This window comes from Sinocyclocheilus anshuiensis, unplaced genomic scaffold (assembly GCF_001515605.1).
Source record: "Sinocyclocheilus anshuiensis isolate Anshui unplaced genomic scaffold, SAMN03320099.WGS_v1.1 scaffold1033, whole genome shotgun sequence".
In the NCBI taxonomy this organism is placed as follows: Eukaryota; Metazoa; Chordata; class Actinopteri; order Cypriniformes; family Cyprinidae; genus Sinocyclocheilus; species Sinocyclocheilus anshuiensis.
The window spans coordinates 312,444-331,490 of NW_015554137.1; the positions used below are offsets into that span (position 1 = coordinate 312,444).

The 19,047-nt window shown below is 39.7% G+C and overlaps 1 pseudogene; it reads left to right on the top strand.

Moving 5' to 3' along the window:
* Nucleotides 1-19,047, top strand: part of LOC107670407 (dynactin subunit 1-like) — a 37,226-nt pseudogene that overhangs the window by 13,334 nt on the left and 4,845 nt on the right.

A 19,047-nucleotide genomic window follows, 5' to 3' on the forward strand; every position in this document is an offset into this window, starting at 1 on the left:
CGTCTGTTCTCTGTGCTCGCGCTTGCGCTTCGTGTGCGCTGCACGCAAACAGGGCACAAGTTCTTTCCGTTCCTGCACTTAAATCGTTTTTAATCACATTAAAATGCGAACGCAGGAATCGTTAAGCAGAATCGAAATGCATGCATCTTATCGAATACCCGGTTCTTGGAAATTTGGAACCGGTTGTAAAATGGAACCGGTTTTCGATACCCAACCCTAATCGTGTGTGACTGGTTATAACACGCAACACTGTCAAAACGCGGAAAAAGAAATATAATGGAACAAATAAGCCCTAATATTAATTAGATAGTATTACTAACCTGATAATAATAATAATAATCGTCTTGCTATCGTCAAAGGCATCAGCCACAGGCGATATCTCTGACTATCGTCGATTCACGATACTATCGTCTATCGGCACAACCGTAGTTTACGTTTATTTTATTTCAAGTATCAAAAAATTTTTTTTTTCTTTAGTTTTAGTTGAAGATAAATAACCCTGATTCCATCATCATTTCCAATAAAATGCCATATTGATGTCTTAAAGATGTATTTGACAAGTAGAGCAGATTTACACATTTACTGATAATAGCAATAACATCTGTAAAGAGTCAATTGGCAAATAATAAGGGGTGAGTCTCAGTGGTGTATCAGAGCTGCTGTATTATGTGTGTGTGTGTGTGTGTGTGTGTGTGTGTGTCAGCTGCAGGGCGCTGTGGTCAGCAGGATGAGTTCAGACGGAGGCGGGAGGCCTGTGAAGGTGCGCTCGCTGGTGGAGGTCATCGGGAAAGGCCAGCGCGGGACCGTGGCGTATATCGGCGCCACCCTGTTCGCTTCGGGGAAATGGGTCGGTGTGATTCTGGACGAACCCAAGGGGAAGAACGACGGCACGGTGCAGGGCAAACGCTACTTCACCTGTGAGGAGAATCACGGGATATTCGTCAGACAGTCTCAGGTAAGAGCAAAGATAATATAAAACTGAAACATCTTCATTCAGATCTTTTTCCATACAACAGCAATTAAGGCAGGTTTTAAACATTTTAATCATACTTCCCCAGTTTAATGATCACATGATATTTTGTTTAGGATTATAAAGCGGATAGTTCCGGTCCTTGATTCTGATTGGCTGAGCCGTGTTCGAAGCTGTTGTAAATTACTCTACAAACTCTATCATTTGTTTACGTTTGTCTGTTGCTCAGCAACCACTTTGTTGCAACCACAACTGTTTCTGAGGAGCTACATTGTTTGGTGGAAGAATACTGTTTTTATTAATATCATTACACTTTATTTGCTCTGTTTTATTTTGTGAAACCTTACTTAGTATATGCAGGGTGTCCGCGGGTCCTTAAAAAGTCTTAAAATGTCTTAAATAACGTTTTCCTAATATAAGGCCTTAAAAAGTATTAAAATCGGATTCGATGGGTATAACAGCTATTATAATTAGCTGTTATAAATTCACTGTAAAACACGGCTTCACAGGGCTTGTTGCTTTATTACAAGTTTTCTGAAATGTTGTTTAAATATGCAAATTAGGCATGATCTAATCACGTTCCATGAAGATATTTTGTAAATGTTCTACTGTGTATATATCAAAACTTAATTTTTGATTAGTAATATGCATTGCTAAGAACTTAATTTGAACAACTTTAAAGATGATTTTCTCAATATTTAGATTTTTTTTGCACCCTCAGATTCCAGATTTTCAAATAGTTGTATCTCGGACAAATATTGTCCTATCATAACAAACCATACATCAATGGAAAGAGTATTTATAGATGATGTATACATCTCAATTTAAAAAAATTGACCCTTAGGACTGGTTTTGTGCTCCAGGGTCTCTCACACACACACACACACACACACACACACACACGTATATGTATATATTTTTTTACATATAAAATCCTTTCTTTATCCTGTTAATACGGCCTGTGATCGTCCTAACAGGGAAGAAGGCTTGTTTCTCACAGGAAACTGTGTTTGTGAGCTGAACAGAAGTGTGCATCCACACAGACAGAGCTAGTTACGGATCTCTTGGTTTCTTTCTTCAGATCCAGCTCATGGATGAAGGAGGCAGCTCTGCCACGTCTCCAGAAACACCGGACTCAGGTGTGGCCAAACTGCTCAAGAAAGGTGCGAGCGTCTCCGTGACCTTCATGCCATCAGATGACAACCAAATAATGCATTTTTTGTCTTTCTATGCAATATTACAGAAGTCCAGGAGACACCAAAAGCTGTGAAGCAGGTATGAGCCAGTGTTATTAGAGTAATTTTGTATGTACTATTATAGGTTTTATTAATATTTTACTTTCATTTATTTATTTTTTACTTTTAGTTTCCACTTTATTTACATTTTTAGTAAATTTGTTGTGTGCTTTTGTAATTTAGTTAGTTATTTGTTCATTTATTAATTCGTTTATTTAAATATTACAATTTAGGTTTAATTTATTTTATTTTTTTTATATCTTTTTCATTTTATTTTATTTTAGCAATTTAGCAGCTTTATTTGAATGATCAAAAAAAAAAAAAAAATTGGGGCTAGTTTTCCAAATCAGATTTGAAAAATATTAGCTGCAAAAATATATGGCCAATAATATTTTGAAATGTGTGAAAATAAGAAATCTTAAAATGCTTTTCATGAGTTCTGGTTCTGAGTTAGTCTGGATCGTACACACACACACATATATATAGTATTTAAGATGAAATAAAGATGAAACTTGAGGTTTTTATGTGTGTGTTTGCCTGTTTTTGCTAACATGATGAAAAGACTCCAACAGCAAAGAAGGTACATCAATACTCTGGGTTCACAAGAACATTGCACATTGTTTACATTCACTCTGTGTTTTAAGAGAGCTGTTTGGCCATTTTTTTACTTTTAATTTTCGTTTTTGGCTGTTTTGTTGTTTTGCTGGTTTTCACTTCTGTGGTGTAAAATAGTTTCTGTCCCATCATCTGACGGAAACACCCACGCACCGAATGTTTGCATGATCTCACATGCTTCACATATCATCGTATTGGATGTTTCACATATCACCGCAGTCAGAAAAGATGGTGATTGATTGATAAACATCTTGCATATTTGATTATCACATGTCTGAGGCGTCACATGACAACAGAACAACATCCTTCAGATTAATTCCACGTGCACCGATAACGATCAGGCATAAAAATTTATTAAATCAAGGTTCATCTAACAGTTTAGTTGCTCCACACTTTAAAACTTCAATAAACAAAATCAGGATTACGAAATATGTAGGGTTTAATCTCAAGTTAAAGTTTAATTGTTCAACTCAATTGAGCAGCGTAACACAAAATAAAAACCTAGATCAAGAAATCCCGGAGCTCTAAACTGGATCATTGGTACTGCGATGGCATTAAATCACATGAACCATTATTTCAATTTTACAATCTTTAGGAGACCTAATCGACCTGAAGTTTCTCAGGTTGAAGTCCATTTCAGTGTCTTTTGTATGAAAACCCATTTCTGCCACTAAATAAAAAAGCTAATTGTGACTTTTTATCTCACAATTAACTTTTTTTTATGTTCTGTTTTTATGTCTCACAATTTTAAGTTTATATCTTGTAATTCTGCAGTTATATATATATATATATATATAAAAAGCAAAAAATTTGACCCGAAGTTGAACGAAAATTCTGCATTTACATCCGAAATTGTAAGTTTATATCTCTCAATGCTGTGATGAAAAAGAAAGTCAGATTTGTAAGATATAAACGTAGAATTGTGAGATAAAGTCACAGCTTCCTTTTTTTTTTTTTTTTAATCTCCTGGCAGAAACAAGCTTCCATACTTCTGTGGTTGTGGGATGAAGTTGATTTCTGATGCTGTTTTAGTGGAAAGCTTGAGTTTCTGCAGAGCCTCAGTGTTTCTCTTTCTGTTAAAATCTCCCTCCTGCTCCTGTTCTCTTTGCAATCCCTTCAACTGTGTGTGTGTGTGTGTGTGTGTGTGTGTGTGTGTGTATGTGTGTTGTGCTCCTACCTCAGCCTCCCATGCGCCGTAGTACCAAGGTGAGCCTGCACACCGCAGCAAAGCATTCTGGGAACTGTCTGGGCCAACACAGGCTGTGTTCGGAATGGAATACTATTTTCACCGAATGAGATGAAAATCGGATTAAACATGTAACCTAATGTACCATACTATTGTTTGAAATGTTTACTATCTAGATACAAATGTTAATGAGGCTGATGACTAGAAATGATCTGGTGAGTTTTCCAGATTTTCCATGAGCTAGTATTCCCATCCGATGATCAAAAAAAAAAAAAAAAATTGGGGCTAGTTTTCCAAATCAGATTTGAAAAATATTAGCTGCAAAAATATATGGCCAATAATATTTTGAAATGTGTGAAAATAAGAAATCTTAAAATGCTTTTCATGAGTTCTGGTTCTGAGTTAGTCTGGATCGTACACACACACACATATATATATAGTATTTAAGATGAAATAAAGATGAAACTTGAGGTTTTTATGTGTGTGTTTGCCTGTTTTTGCTAACATGATGAAAAGACTCCAACAGCAAAGAAGGTACATCAATACTCTGGGTTCACAAGAACATTGCACATTGTTTACATTCACTCTGTGTTTTAAGAGAGCTGTTTGGCCATTTTTTTACTTTTAATTTTCGTTTTTGGCTGTTTTGTTGTTTTGCTGGTTTTCACTTCTGTGGTGTAAAATAGTTTCTGTCCCATCATCTGACGGAAACACCCACGCACCGAATGTTTGCATGATCTCACATGCTTCACATATCATCGTATTGGATGTTTCACATATCACCGCAGTCAGAAAAGATGGTGATTGATTGATAAACATCTTGCATATTTGATTATCACATGTCTGAGGCGTCACATGACAACAGAACAACATCCTTCAGATTAATTCCACGTGCACCGATAACGATCAGGCATAAAAATTTATTAAATCAAGGTTCATCTAACAGTTTAGTTGCTCCACACTTTAAAACTTCAATAAACAAAATCAGGATTACGAAATATGTAGGGTTTAATCTCAAGTTAAAGTTTAATTGTTCAACTCAATTGAGCAGCGTAACACAAAATAAAAACCTAGATCAAGAAATCCCGGAGCTCTAAACTGGATCATTGGTACTGCGATGGCATTAAATCACATGAACCATTATTTCAATTTTACAATCTTTAGGAGACCTAATCGACCTGAAGTTTCTCAGGTTGAAGTCCATTTCAGTGTCTTTTGTATGAAAACCCATTTCTGCCACTAAATAAAAAAGCTAATTGTGACTTTTTATCTCACAATTAACTTTTTTTTATGTTCTGTTTTTATGTCTCACAATTTTAAGTTTATATCTTGTAATTCTGCAGTTATATATATATATATATATATAAAAAGCAAAAAATTTGACCCGAAGTTGAACGAAAATTCTGCATTTACATCCGAAATTGTAAGTTTATATCTCTCAATGCTGTGATGAAAAAGAAAGTCAGATTTGTAAGATATAAACGTAGAATTGTGAGATAAAGTCACAGCTTCCTTTTTTTTTTTTTTTTAATCTCCTGGCAGAAACAAGCTTCCATACTTCTGTGGTTGTGGGATGAAGTTGATTTCTGATGCTGTTTTAGTGGAAAGCTTGAGTTTCTGCAGAGCCTCAGTGTTTCTCTTTCTGTTAAAATCTCCCTCCTGCTCCTGTTCTCTTTGCAATCCCTTCAACTGTGTGTGTGTGTGTGTGTGTGTGTGTGTGTGTGTGTATGTGTGTTGTGCTCCTACCTCAGCCTCCCATGCGCCGTAGTACCAAGGTGAGCCTGCACACCGCAGCAAAGCATTCTGGGAACTGTCTGGGCCAACACAGGCTGTGTTCGGAATGGAATACTATTTTCACCGAATGAGATGAAAATCGGATTAAACATGTAACCTAATGTACCATACTATTGTTTGAAATGTTTACTATCTAGATACAAATGTTAATGAGGCTGATGACTAGAAATGATCTGGTGAGTTTTCCAGATTTTCCATGAGCTAGTATTCCCATCCGAACTCAGCCTCGCTCTCATTTAGCTGCTCCCCCCCACTTAGACTCCACTGCAATGTTTCCACTTGCATTAATTCATTTATATCAGTAATACTCAGTAATATTATCAATTTAATGCACACTACTGGACGAGAGCAAAACTGACTTGAGCTGAATAAAACACTATTGACTTCTGTAGAGCTGCTTTACAGCTAAAATTGAATCAGCTTCATGACTGATGAATTTCACAACATTAGCACGGTTGTTTTCCTGTGAATCTGTATTGTGCGAAGCACTATGAGTAAATGTGACTTGACTGGATGATTAGAAAAAAGTGTCAGATCAGGATGAGTTTGTTTCTTCATCAGGTTTGTAGAAATGTAGCACTGCATCAGTGTCTCAGCAATGGATGCTCTGCAGTGAATGGGTGCCGTCAGAATGAGAGTCCAAACATAAAAACATCACAATAATCCACAAGTAATCCACAGCACTCCAGTCCATCAGTTAACATATGGAGAAGACAAAAGCTGAAACTAATCCAGCATTAAGACGCTTTTAACTAAAATACATAGAGTCCATAATCCATAATAACTCTTCCTCCAGTGAAAAAGTCCATCTGTTGTTACAAACCTGATGAAGAAACAAACTCATCCTAATTATTCCTTTATCAAAAGCCCTGGATCTGTCAGAAGTCTGACGAGTTTTGCATCATTCGACAGATGATTAAAATGGATTTAATAGCAGCTGTGAACTGGGTCAGTGACATTACAGAACGGTCACTGAAGCACACTGGTGTCAGGGGTCTGCTGGGGTCAGGGGTCGGGCAGAACACGTGATTGATGTTGCACTTCTGCAGCTCGTAAAACAAGGATTTCATCCGCTTGAGAATAACTGCATCTGTTTGTCCGCAGGCGGGTCGTCCCTCTGTCAGAGGTTCAGGACTTTCAGAGTCTGTGTTAGCAGAGAATGAGTCCACAGCGTCTTCCCAGATTGCTCTGGGAGCTCCTGTCATACCGTAGCCCAGCGGCACACCCAGCGCACCTCCTCCTGCCACCCCGAGCAAGGTCAGCGACCTTTGACCTTCATCACACCGGATTTTCCCTTTGCATTTTATGTCATATTACATGAAATGTGCAAATGTGATTTTTCTGCAACCAATGCATGATCTACGCAGTTCTGCCAAATTTCAAAAATGTGCAATGTGGTTGAAGGTGTGCTCTTATATCTCAGCGAAGGATGTGAGCTATCAGATGCCTCTGTTTGTGCGTGCGTCTGTAGGAGGAGGAGAGCCTCCGAGCTCAAGTCAAGGATCTGGAGGAGAAGTTGGAGACGCTGCGGATGAAGCGCTCGGAGGGTAAAGCCAAGCTGAAGGAGATGGAGAAGCACAAGATCCAGCTGGAGCAGCTGCAGGAGTGGAAGAGCAAGATGCAGGAGCAGCAGAACGAGCTGCAGAAGCAGCTCAAAGAGGCCAAGAAGGTGCTGGAGACAGAACATGCAGAACACACTCTGATCAGGCACACGCAGAGCCTGTGATTGATGAGCCATGTGCAAAACTCATCAATCATAATTTAAAAAGTGAATTAAAAATTGAAACGGAATTTGGCAAATTTTAGATGAATCAATCAAAACAAAAATTAAAACAGACAACATTGTCTGAAAAAACTGGTAGTTAAAAGTCATAAGTCATAAGTTAAAGTTTCATGAATTCAATTGATTAGACATGCTTTTTGATTATTAAAATGTAATTATAAAGCGGATAGTTCCGGTCCTTGATTCTGATTGGTTGAGCCGCATTCGAAGCTGTTGTAAATGACTCTACAAAGTAACACACACATTTGTTTACGTTTGTGTGTTGCTCGGCAACCACTTTGTAGCAACCACAACTGTTTCTGAGGAACTACATTGTTTGGTGGAAGAATACTGTTTTTATTAATATCATTACACTTTATTTGCTCTGTTTTATTTTGTGAAACCTTACTACGTATATGGAATAACCGTTTTATAAAAGCAATAAGCCCCGTGAAGCCGTGGTTTACTGTGAATTTATAACAGCTAAGGCTCCGCTTCGCGTCGTACCTAACAACGCCCCTTAGCTGTTATAAATTCACTGTAAACCACGGCTTCAAGGGGATTATTGCTTTATTAAAACATTAAAACAAAATCCAGAAAAATGTAAACGTATTTCATAGGGCGCTAAAATGTCATCTTTGTTAAACCTTTTATGAATTGATGTTAAATTTTAAAGTTTTATCATTTCAGTTCATTAAACATGCTTTTTGATGACTAAAATTTAATTTAACATTTAAAACGGAATTCAGATAAATTAAAAACATGGAAATAAAAAGAATTAAACAAATGTTGGAATAAAACTGGCCCTAAAAATGTCATTTTTTTTTGTGAGACTTTTAATAAATTGTTATAATCAATTAATTAGACATGCGTTTTGATTAGTACATTTAATTTAACCATTAAAACAGATCATGAATCATGAAAATCATGAAAAAATTAATTGGAAATAACACAAGATCCAGCTGGAGCAGCTGCAGGAGTGGAAGAGCAAGATGCAGGAGCAGCAGAACGAGCTGCAGAAGCAGCTCAAAGAGGCCAAGAAGGTGCTGGAGACAGAACATGCAGAACACACTCTGATCAGGCACACGCAGAGCCTGTGATTGATGAGCCATGTGCAAAACTCATCAATCATAATTTAAAAAGTGAATTAAAAATTGAAACGGAATTTGGCAAATTTTAGATGAATCAATCAAAACAAAAATTAAAACAGACAACATTGTCTGAAAAAACTGGTAGTTAAAAGTCATAAGTCATAAGTTAAAGTTTCATGAATTCAATTGATTAGACATGCTTTTTGATTATTAAAATGTAATTATAAAGCGGATAGTTCCGGTCCTTGATTCTGATTGGTTGAGCCGCATTCGAAGCTGTTGTAAATGACTCTACAAAGTAACACACACATTTGTTTACGTTTGTGTGTTGCTCGGCAACCACTTTGTAGCAACCACAACTGTTTCTGAGGAACTACATTGTTTGGTGGAAGAATACTGTTTTTATTAATATCATTACACTTTATTTGCTCTGTTTTATTTTGTGAAACCTTACTACGTATATGGAATAACCGTTTTATAAAAGCAATAAGCCCCGTGAAGCCGTGGTTTACTGTGAATTTATAACAGCTAAGGCTCCGCTTCGCGTCGTACCTAACAACGCCCCTTAGCTGTTATAAATTCACTGTAAACCACGGCTTCAAGGGGATTATTGCTTTATTAAAACATTAAAACAAAATCCAGAAAAATGTAAACGTATTTCATAGGGCGCTAAAATGTCATCTTTGTTAAACCTTTTATGAATTGATGTTAAATTTTAAAGTTTTATCATTTCAGTTCATTAAACATGCTTTTTGATGACTAAAATTTAATTTAACATTTAAAACGGAATTCAGATAAATTAAAAACATGGAAATAAAAAGAATTAAACAAATGTTGGAATAAAACTGGCCCTAAAAATGTCATTTTTTTTTTGTGAGACTTTTAATAAATTGTTATAATCAATTAATTAGACATGCGTTTTGATTAGTACATTTAATTTAACCATTAAAACAGATCATGAATCATGAAAATCATGAAAAAATTAATTGGAAATAACTGAATTTGGAAAAAATGTTTCATAGGGCCCTAAAAATTAAATTTTATAAACTTGTAATAAATTGTGGTTAAATTGTATAAGTTTCAAATTAATAAGACATGTTTTTAATTGCTAAAATTTAATTTACGCATTAAAATGGAATCCAGAAAAATGAAATCGCTAAACACAGGTTATGGGGAAAAATAAACAGATTACAGGGCCCTAAAAATAAAATTTTTGTTAAACTTTTATTAAATTGTTGTTAAATCGTTTAAGATTCATGATTTCAATTAATTAGACATGTGTTTTGATTGCTACAATTTAATTTAACCATTAAAAGAGGATCCAGAAAATATACAACAGACAAAAAAATAAAATGAAAAATCCTGAATTTGAAATAATAAAACAGATGTGAGAAAAAAAAAAAAAACATTTCATGGAGAGATGATCTCAAAGAGCTGCTTTAATGTTCAGTTTAGCCTCAAGTGCAAATGCTATTTAGTGCTGGTTTGATAATTAACTAGATATTACCCTCTTTGATAGCTTCGGCATTAATGAGCTAATTCTATTAGTAGCCTGTAGTGTAGCTGACTGCAAACAAGTAGTCTGTTTTTTTTAACTACTTTAAAATGTGAGCATCATGTGAATGTAGTTGTAAGACATGAATCTCTTCAGAGAAACACCTGATTAAACCTGAAGCTCCTCTGGTCTCAGGAGGCGCGCGAGGCTCTGGAGGCTAAAGACCGCTACATGGAGGAGATGGCAGACACGGCAGACGCCATCGAGATGGCCGCGCTGGACAAAGAGATGGCGGAGGAGCGGGCCGAGTCTCTGCAGCAGGAGGTGGAGGCTCTGAAGGAGAAGGTGGAGGAGCTGAGCATGGACCTGGAGATCCTCAAACACGAGATCGAGGAGAAGGGTTCGGACGGAGCGGCCTCCAGCTTCCACGTCAAGCAGCTGGAGGAGCAGAACGGACGTCTGAAGGAGGCTCTGGTCAGGTAAAGCACGCACACACACGTCTGCGTGTTCCTGAGATCTGCTCCGTATCTTCACCTGTGTGTGTGTGTGTGTGTGTGTGTTCAGGATGAGGGATCTGTCGTCATCAGAGAAGCAGGAGCACGTGAAGCTCCAGAAACAGATGGAGAAGAAGAGCTCTGAGCTGGAGACTCTGAGAGCGCAGAAGGAGAAACTGCAGGAAGAGATGAAGCAGGCTGAAGCCACGATAGACGAGCTCAAGGAACAGGTTAGTTCAGAAACACACGAAAACCCTCTCCTCACTTCAGTCAAACTGGGAAACTTCCCATGGCTGGAGAGAATGCTAGTTAGTGTTATTGCATTGGACTAAAACTTACTCACTTGTATAACAACCTCCCACATTTTTTTTTTTTTTTATTTGATAATTTTTGTAATTTTTTGTACACATTACAGTTCTAATAATGCAGATGGCACCTGATGCATGTATTTTACTGACATCAACAGCAGAATTATCCACAAATAATGCTTTTTTTTTTTCACTTTTTTTAAAACTAAGTTGCATAAACTCCGATCGATGAGGCCTGCGATCAATCAGTCAAAAAAAGACCAAACCTGTGCTAGTTGAAAGAAAACAAGTTGGTGAAAAGATTAAATCCAGGATCTTGGTGATAATGCAGCGCAATGAGAGATTTACAGGCCAGTCGTTTTTGAAAAGGAACACCAGATTAGGTGAAGGATTTTCAGCACAACACGAGTATTACACCTCTACAATGTGTTGTTTTTAAATGTCTGGGTACAAAACAACAACGTTTCCTTGGTTACCGCTGTAAACAAAGCAGCGCTGCGCTAATAAACACTACTCTAATATGCATTATATGGAGGTAAGATGAAAAGAAAATACCATCTAAACTATGTCTGTAAGCTCCTGTCGCCAAGACAGATTCCTTGTGTGTAAACATACTTGTAATAAAGCTCTTCTGACTTTTGAACCTTTCTAAAGACTGTCAGTTCCCCTGAGATACATTCAGATAAACCCCCAATTCAGTATTTAGATTTTCTTTCAATATTTCGTGCATCTTGAACAGTGAGCTATTCTGCCTGCTACAGTGTTTTCTCGTCATCATTTTGGAAAATGATTGCAATGCAGTTGAAAAAACAAAACAAAACACGTTCTTCTGCCATCCTACACACAGCTGACTGACTGACTGCTCTTGGCTGAATAAATGTAGTGCCTTTCAATAATATGTCATTTATACAGTGAAGATGATGCATGGTTATTGTACATTTGATTCATTTTCTGACCTCTTATAAAGTGCTGTTTTATTTCATTTGTATCTTTAAATCGTATTTTCATTTGTGCTTTTGCTATTTTTTTTAGTAACAGATGAAAAAACAGTTACTTTAGTAACAGATGAAAAAAAATTAACTACAAAACCAGATCAGAGTTCTTGATTTTTCAGAGTTTACTGGAGTAAGTTTTACAAGAAAATACTATTTGTCTTTCTACTTCATAATTTCACACTTTATTCAGTGTTACTTGCTGTTTCTTTGTAATTACTTGTGAAGTTTACTGGCAATTTCTGAGCAAAAATAGTTTTCTGTGTGTGTTTTCAGGTGGACGCGTCTTTAGGAGCTGAGGAGATGGTGGAGACACTGACGGAGAGAAATTTAGACCTGGAAGAGAAAGTGCGAGAGCTCAGAGAGACCGTCAGTGACCTGGTGAGACACACGTTTGTGTTCAGCATTTTAATCACCATAGCTGCACTTTCAACACAAAAGCAGGCAGCATAATTATGGAGCCTTATAAAGTACTGTCTTTTAGACTGAATTATGGTGGACTAATGCTGATTGTAAACATTGTGTTCTCTGATGCGTTGTTCAGGAAGCAATAAACGAGATGAACGACGAGCTGCAGGAGAACTCGCGCGAGACCGAGCTGGAGCTGCGCGAACAGCTGGATCTGGCCGGAGCTTGAGTCCGAGAGGCTCAGAAGAGAGTGGAAGCGGCGCAGGAGACGATGGCCGACTATCAGCAGACCATCAGCAAATACAGAGAGCTCACCACTCACCTGCAGGTCAGTGAGGCACGCAGAAGAACTCAGGGAGACACAGACAAGAACTCAGGGAGAGACAGGTGAGAACTCAGACATGCGTGAGAACTCAGACATGCGCGAGAACTCAGTGAGAACTCGGAGACACAGATGAGAATTTAGGGAGAGACAGATGTGAACTCACTCTGAGACAGATGAGAACTCAGTGAGACGTGTGCGAGAACTCAGTGAGACACAGATGAGAACTCGGAGACACAGACGAGAACTCAGGGAGAGGCAGATGAGAACTCAGTGAGACGTGTGAGAACTCGGGGAGACACGGATGAGAACTCGGGGAGACACAGATGAGAACTCTGTGAGACACAGATGAGAACTCTGTGAGACACAGATGAGAACTCCGTGAGACACAGATGAGAGCTCGGGGAGACACAGATGAGGACTCAGTAAAACGTGTGCGAGAACTCAGGGAGACACAGATGAGAACTCTGAGACACAGACAAGAACTCGGAGAGGCAGATGTGAACTCAGATACACTTGAGAATTCAGACACACATGAGAACTTTGAGACAGATGAGAACTCAGTGAGACGTGTGCGAGAACTCAGGGATACACAAATGAGAACTCAGTGAGACACAGACGAGAGCTCAAGAAATGTGAGAAAATAAGAACTCGGGGAGACACAAATGAGAACTCAGTGAGACACTGAGACGTGTGTGAGAACTCGGAGACACAGTTGAGATCTCGGTGGAGACACATGAACTCATGAGCTCAGTGAGACAGATGAGAGGTCAGGGAGACAGATGAGAGCTCGGGGAGACACAGATGAGAGCTCGGGGAGACACAGATGAGAACTCCGTGAGACAGATGAAAACTCAGGGAGACACAGATGAGAGCTCAGTGAGACAGATGAGAACTCGGTGAGAAACAGGTGAGAACTCGGGGAAACACAGATGAGAACTCTGTGAGACACAGATGAGAACTCCGTGAGACACAGATGAGAGCTCGGGGGGACACAGATGAGGACTCAGTAAAACGTGTGCGAGAACTCAGGGAGACACAAATGAGAACTCAGTGAGACACAGATGAGAACTCAGGGAGACACAGATGAAAGCTCGGGGAGACACAGATGAGAGATCAGTGAGACACAGATGAGAACTCAGTGAGACAGATGAGAGATCAGTGAGACACAGGTGAGAGATCGGGGAGACACAGATGAGAACTCAGTGAGACGCAGATGAGAGCTCGGGGAGACGGAGATGAGAGCTCGGGGAGACGCAGATGAGAGCTCAGTGAGAAAGATGAGAGCTCAGGGAGGCACAGATGAGAACTCAGTGAGACGTGTGTGAGAAATCAGAGACACAGATGAGGTCTCGGGGAGACATGAACTCGGGAAGCCCACAGATGAGAACTAATTGAGACAGATGAGAACTCAGTGAGACACGGATGAGAACTCCGTGAGACACGGATGAGAACTCAGTGAGACACGGATGAGAGATCAGGGAGACACAGATGAGAGATCAGGGAGACACAGATGAGAACTCAGCGAGGCACAGATGAGAACTAATTGAGACAGATGAAAACTCAGTGAGACACGGATTAGAGATCAGGGAGACACAGATGAGAACTAAGTGAGACACAGATGAGAACTCGGGGAGACGCAGATGAGAGCTCGGGGAGACGCAGATGCGAACTCGGTGAGACGTGTGTGAGAACTCAGTGAGACACAGATGAGAACTCAGTGAGACACAGATGAGAACTCGGGGAGACGCAGATGAGAGCTCGGGGAGACGCAGATGCGAACTCGGCTCAGTGAGAAAGATGAGAGCTCAGGGAGGCACAGATGAGAACTCAGGGACACACAGATGAGAGCTCAGGGAGACACAGATGAGAACTCGGGGAGACACAGATGAGAGCTCGGGGAGACACAGATGACAACTCGGGGAGACACAGATGAGAGCTCGGGGAGACACAGATGAGATCTCGGGAAGACACAGATGATAATTCAGTGAGACACAGATGAGAGATCAGGAAGACACAGATGAGAGCTCAGGGAGACACAGATGAGAACTCAGTGAGACACAGATGAGCGCTCAGGGAGACAGATGAGAGCTCAGGGAGACACAGATGAGAACTCTGAGACACAGACAAGAACTCAGGGAGAGGCAGATGTGAACTCAGACACACTCGAGAATTCAGACACACATGAGAACTTTGAGACAGATGAGAACTCAGTGAGACGTGTGCGAGAACTCAGTGAGACACAGATGAGAACTCATTGAGACGTGTGAGAACTCAGAGACACAGATGAGAGCTCGGGGAGACGCAGATGAGAACTCAGTAAAACGTTTGCGAGAACTCAGGGATACACAAATGAGAACTCAGTGAGACAGACGAGAGCTCAAGAAATGTGAGAAAATAAGAACTCGGGGAGACACAAATGAGAACTCAGTGAGACACTGAGACGTGTGTGAGAACTCGGAGACACAGTTGAGATCTCGGTGGAGACACATGAACTCATGAGCTCAGTGAGACAGATGAGAGGTCAGGGAGACAGATGAGAGCTCGGGGAGACACAGATGAGAGCTCGGGGAGACACAGATGAGAACTCCGTGAGACAGATGAGAACTCAGGGAGACACAGATGAGACCTCAGTGAGACAGATGAGAACTCAGTGAGAAACAGGTGAGAACTCGGGGAAACACAGATGAGAAATTGGGAAGACCGATGAGAACTCAGTGAGACACAGATGAGAGCGCAGGAAGACACAGATGAGAACTCAGGGAGACACAGATGAGAGCTCAGGGAGACACATGACAGCTCAGTGAGACACAGGTGAGAACTCGGGGAGACACTGAGAGCTCGGGGAGACACAGATGAGAACTTGTGGAGACACAAAGGAGAACTCAGTGAGACACAGATGAGAGCTCGGTGAGACACAGATGAGAGCTCGGGGAGACACAGATGAGAACTCGGGGAGACACTGAGAGCTCGGGGAGACACAGATGAGAGCTCGGTGAGACACAGATGAGAGCTCGGGGAGACACAGATGAGAACTCGGGGAGACACTGAGAGCTCGGGGAGACACAGATGAGAGCTCGGTGAGACACAGATGAGAGCTCAATGAGACACAGATGAGAGCTCAGTGAGACACAGATGAGAACTCGGGGAGACACAGAGCTCGGGGAGACAGATGAGAGCTCGGGGAGACACAGATGAGAGCTCAGTGAGACACAGATGAGAGCTCAGTGAGACACAGATGAGAACTCGGAGACACTGAGAACTCTGGGAGACACAGATGAGAACTCTGGGAGACACAGATGTGAACTCAGGGAGACGCAGAGGAGAACTCAGGGAGACGCAGAGGAGAACTCAGGGAGACGCAGAGGAGAACTCAGGGAGACACAGAGGAGAACTTTCCACATGCAGCAGTGAGATTCAGATGTTCAACTTTGTTGAGAAGCAGCATAATAAAATGCATGCAAACAGATTTCAACTTTAAAAGATCTGTTTTTGTTCTTTGTCCTAGTGATGCACAGAAATTACAATTATTGGCCAAAAATTTACATTTTGGACCAATTGAGCTGAAAGCCAAAACCAAACCAAGAATAACCTTATAATCTAATCTTATAATTTGTTAAAGTGATCAATATAACATATTTTAGCCCATGTGAGTTTACAATTATTACACATTGGCTTCAGCCATTTTTGAAATATTATTTTTGAAATATTATTTTATTTTAAATTATATTTAAAGATGATATTTTATGTATTATATTCAGATATTTTTCTGTATAGGAAGAATATTGTGATTTTGCTAATGCCAGTGTTGATCAATATAATATTGAATTTAAGCAATGTTATATATTATAAAAAGTAAAGGTGACAAATTCTTTTTCAAAGTGATCGAAAGTGTTTTTTTTTTTTTACATGTTTTTACTGTATTATATGCGGAACACAATCATTTTAACTAATTTGTTTGTTTAAGTTTCCTCACTGGGTTTAACTATTTTTAAATAATTATTGTTTTGTAAAGTATTTTTTATTTAAATGTAGATAATTTTTTTAAGAATAAAAAGACAACTGTATAAAAATGTAATTACGTTAATGTCTCATAAATAGTAATCCAAAAAGAAATGAAAGTGACGTGACATGTGGCCAAGTGTGGTGACCCATACTTGGAATTAGTGCTCTGCATTTATCCCATCCAAAGTGCACACACACAGCAGTGAACTCTCTAACCATTAGGCCATGACTGCAGGTGTTTACAGTAAATAATGATGAAAGCTGGGTCCATTCCGGTGTTTGCTGATTTTTCTCCATGTCAAATTTTTCGACCAGATTTTTGCCCCACATTTTCAAAATTTCCGTGCATCCCTTGTACTTCCATTTTTTATCAAACTTTTCTGTATGTCAGCACTAAAGTTGATCTTCTCTCTGCTGCCTGAACAGGAAGTGAACCGAGAGCTGACCAATCAGCAGAGCAGCTCGGCCGAGCAGCTGCAGCAGCCGACCGCTGAACTCTTCGACTTCAAGATCAAGTTTGCTGAGACCAAAGCTTACGCCAAGGTACGGTTAGCCTTCATTTCCCCCAAACCATGAAACACACCGTGAACGAGCGCTACAGATGTGTGTGTGTGTGTGTGTGTGTGTGCACAGGCCATCGAGATGGAGCTCCGCAAGATGGAGGTGAATCAAGCGAACCGTCAGGTGTCTCTGCTGATGTCCTTCATGCCCGAGTCCTTCCTGACGCAAGATGGAGGGGAATCAAGCGAACCGTCAGGTGTCTCTGCTGACGTCCTTCATGCCTGAGTCCTTCCTGAGACACGGAGGAGACCACGACTGCATCCTCGTGCTGCTGCTCATCCCCAGACTCATCTGCAAGGTTTCTGTCGCAACACTGCGTTACTGTCTGCAGAGACTACGGAAAACAATGTGATACTTTAGGACAGTTAATGCAGTGAGATCTTTCAGGATTCAAGATCATTTTCTGCATACTCTTCCATACAAACATTGCTTACGGCACGTGTTGCCATGACAATTAACTGGAATAAGCTTAAGATGAAACACTGGAAATAAATAAAAACTAAAACAGTAGGAAATCGCTGATTCATGGATCTGCTGTTGATGTCAGTAAAATACATGCATCAGGTGTCATCTGCATAATTAGAACTGTATTTAAATTATGAACGGACTATTACAAACCGCTGCTGTTTTGACACAAACGGGCCGTGCTAAGCAGTGTCTGTGTCGCAGGCGGAGCTAATCAGCAGACAGGCTCAGGAGAAGTTCGATCTGAGCGGCGGGGAGCGCTCTGGACTGAGAGGAGCCGCCGGAGAGCAGCGGAGCTTCGCGTCCGGTCTGGTTTATTCTCTTGACGCTGCTGCAGGCCACGCTGCACAAATACCAGCTGTACGTGTCCACTCGACATATCACACCATAACTGAACACGCTTCACATTCAATTGAACTGAGCTGAATTACAACACTTTTGTCTTCAGTAGAGCTGCTTTATAGTTGAAATGAAGTAGTTTCATAATTGATGAATTTTATTGCATTATTATTGATATTTTCCTCTCTGTGCTTCTGTGAAGCTGCTTTGAAACTGTATTGTATAAACTAAAGCTATTAAATAGGTAGCACTTCACAATAAGGTTCATTAGTTAACATTAGTTAACTACTGTAGTTAACATGAACTAAACATGAGCAATACTTCTACAGCATTTATTAATCTTAGTTAATGTTAATTCCAACATTTACTAATGCATTATTAAAATCAAAAGTTGTGCTTGTTTACATTAGCTTATGCACTGTGAATTAACATGAACTAACAATGAACGACTGTATTTTCATTAACATTAACAAAGAATAATAAATACTGTAATAAATGTATTGTTCATTGTTTGTTCATGTTAGTTAATACATTAACTAATGGAACCTTATTGTAAAGTGTTACCAAATTTTGTTACTTGAAACAAAATAAACAGTATGTGAAGTAAAATTAATAAAATAAAATAAAAAATGACTTTTCTTTCAGATAGTTGCCAAGCCAATATTTCTATTTCTGAGCTCTCAATATTTTCTTTTAAAGGGGTCCTATTATGCTCTTTTACAAAGTCTTGATTTTGTTTTGGGGGTGTACTAGAACAGGCTCTGTGTGTGCTGTGATTGGTCAGCTGGGCCGGTGTGTGCTGTGATTGGTTAACTGGGCCAGTGTGAGTTGTGACTGGCAGCACTAGGCACCTGGTCGGGAAATGTCATGCCCCTTACCATAGCCGCCTGCGAGCTTCAGTGTAAATATTGCGTCAATATCAAATAAATTTAAGCGCGATTTAAACCCGGATGATTGTAACCACTCTAAGTTCGTCTGCCTTGGGAAAGCTAGCGTGTCTCCGAC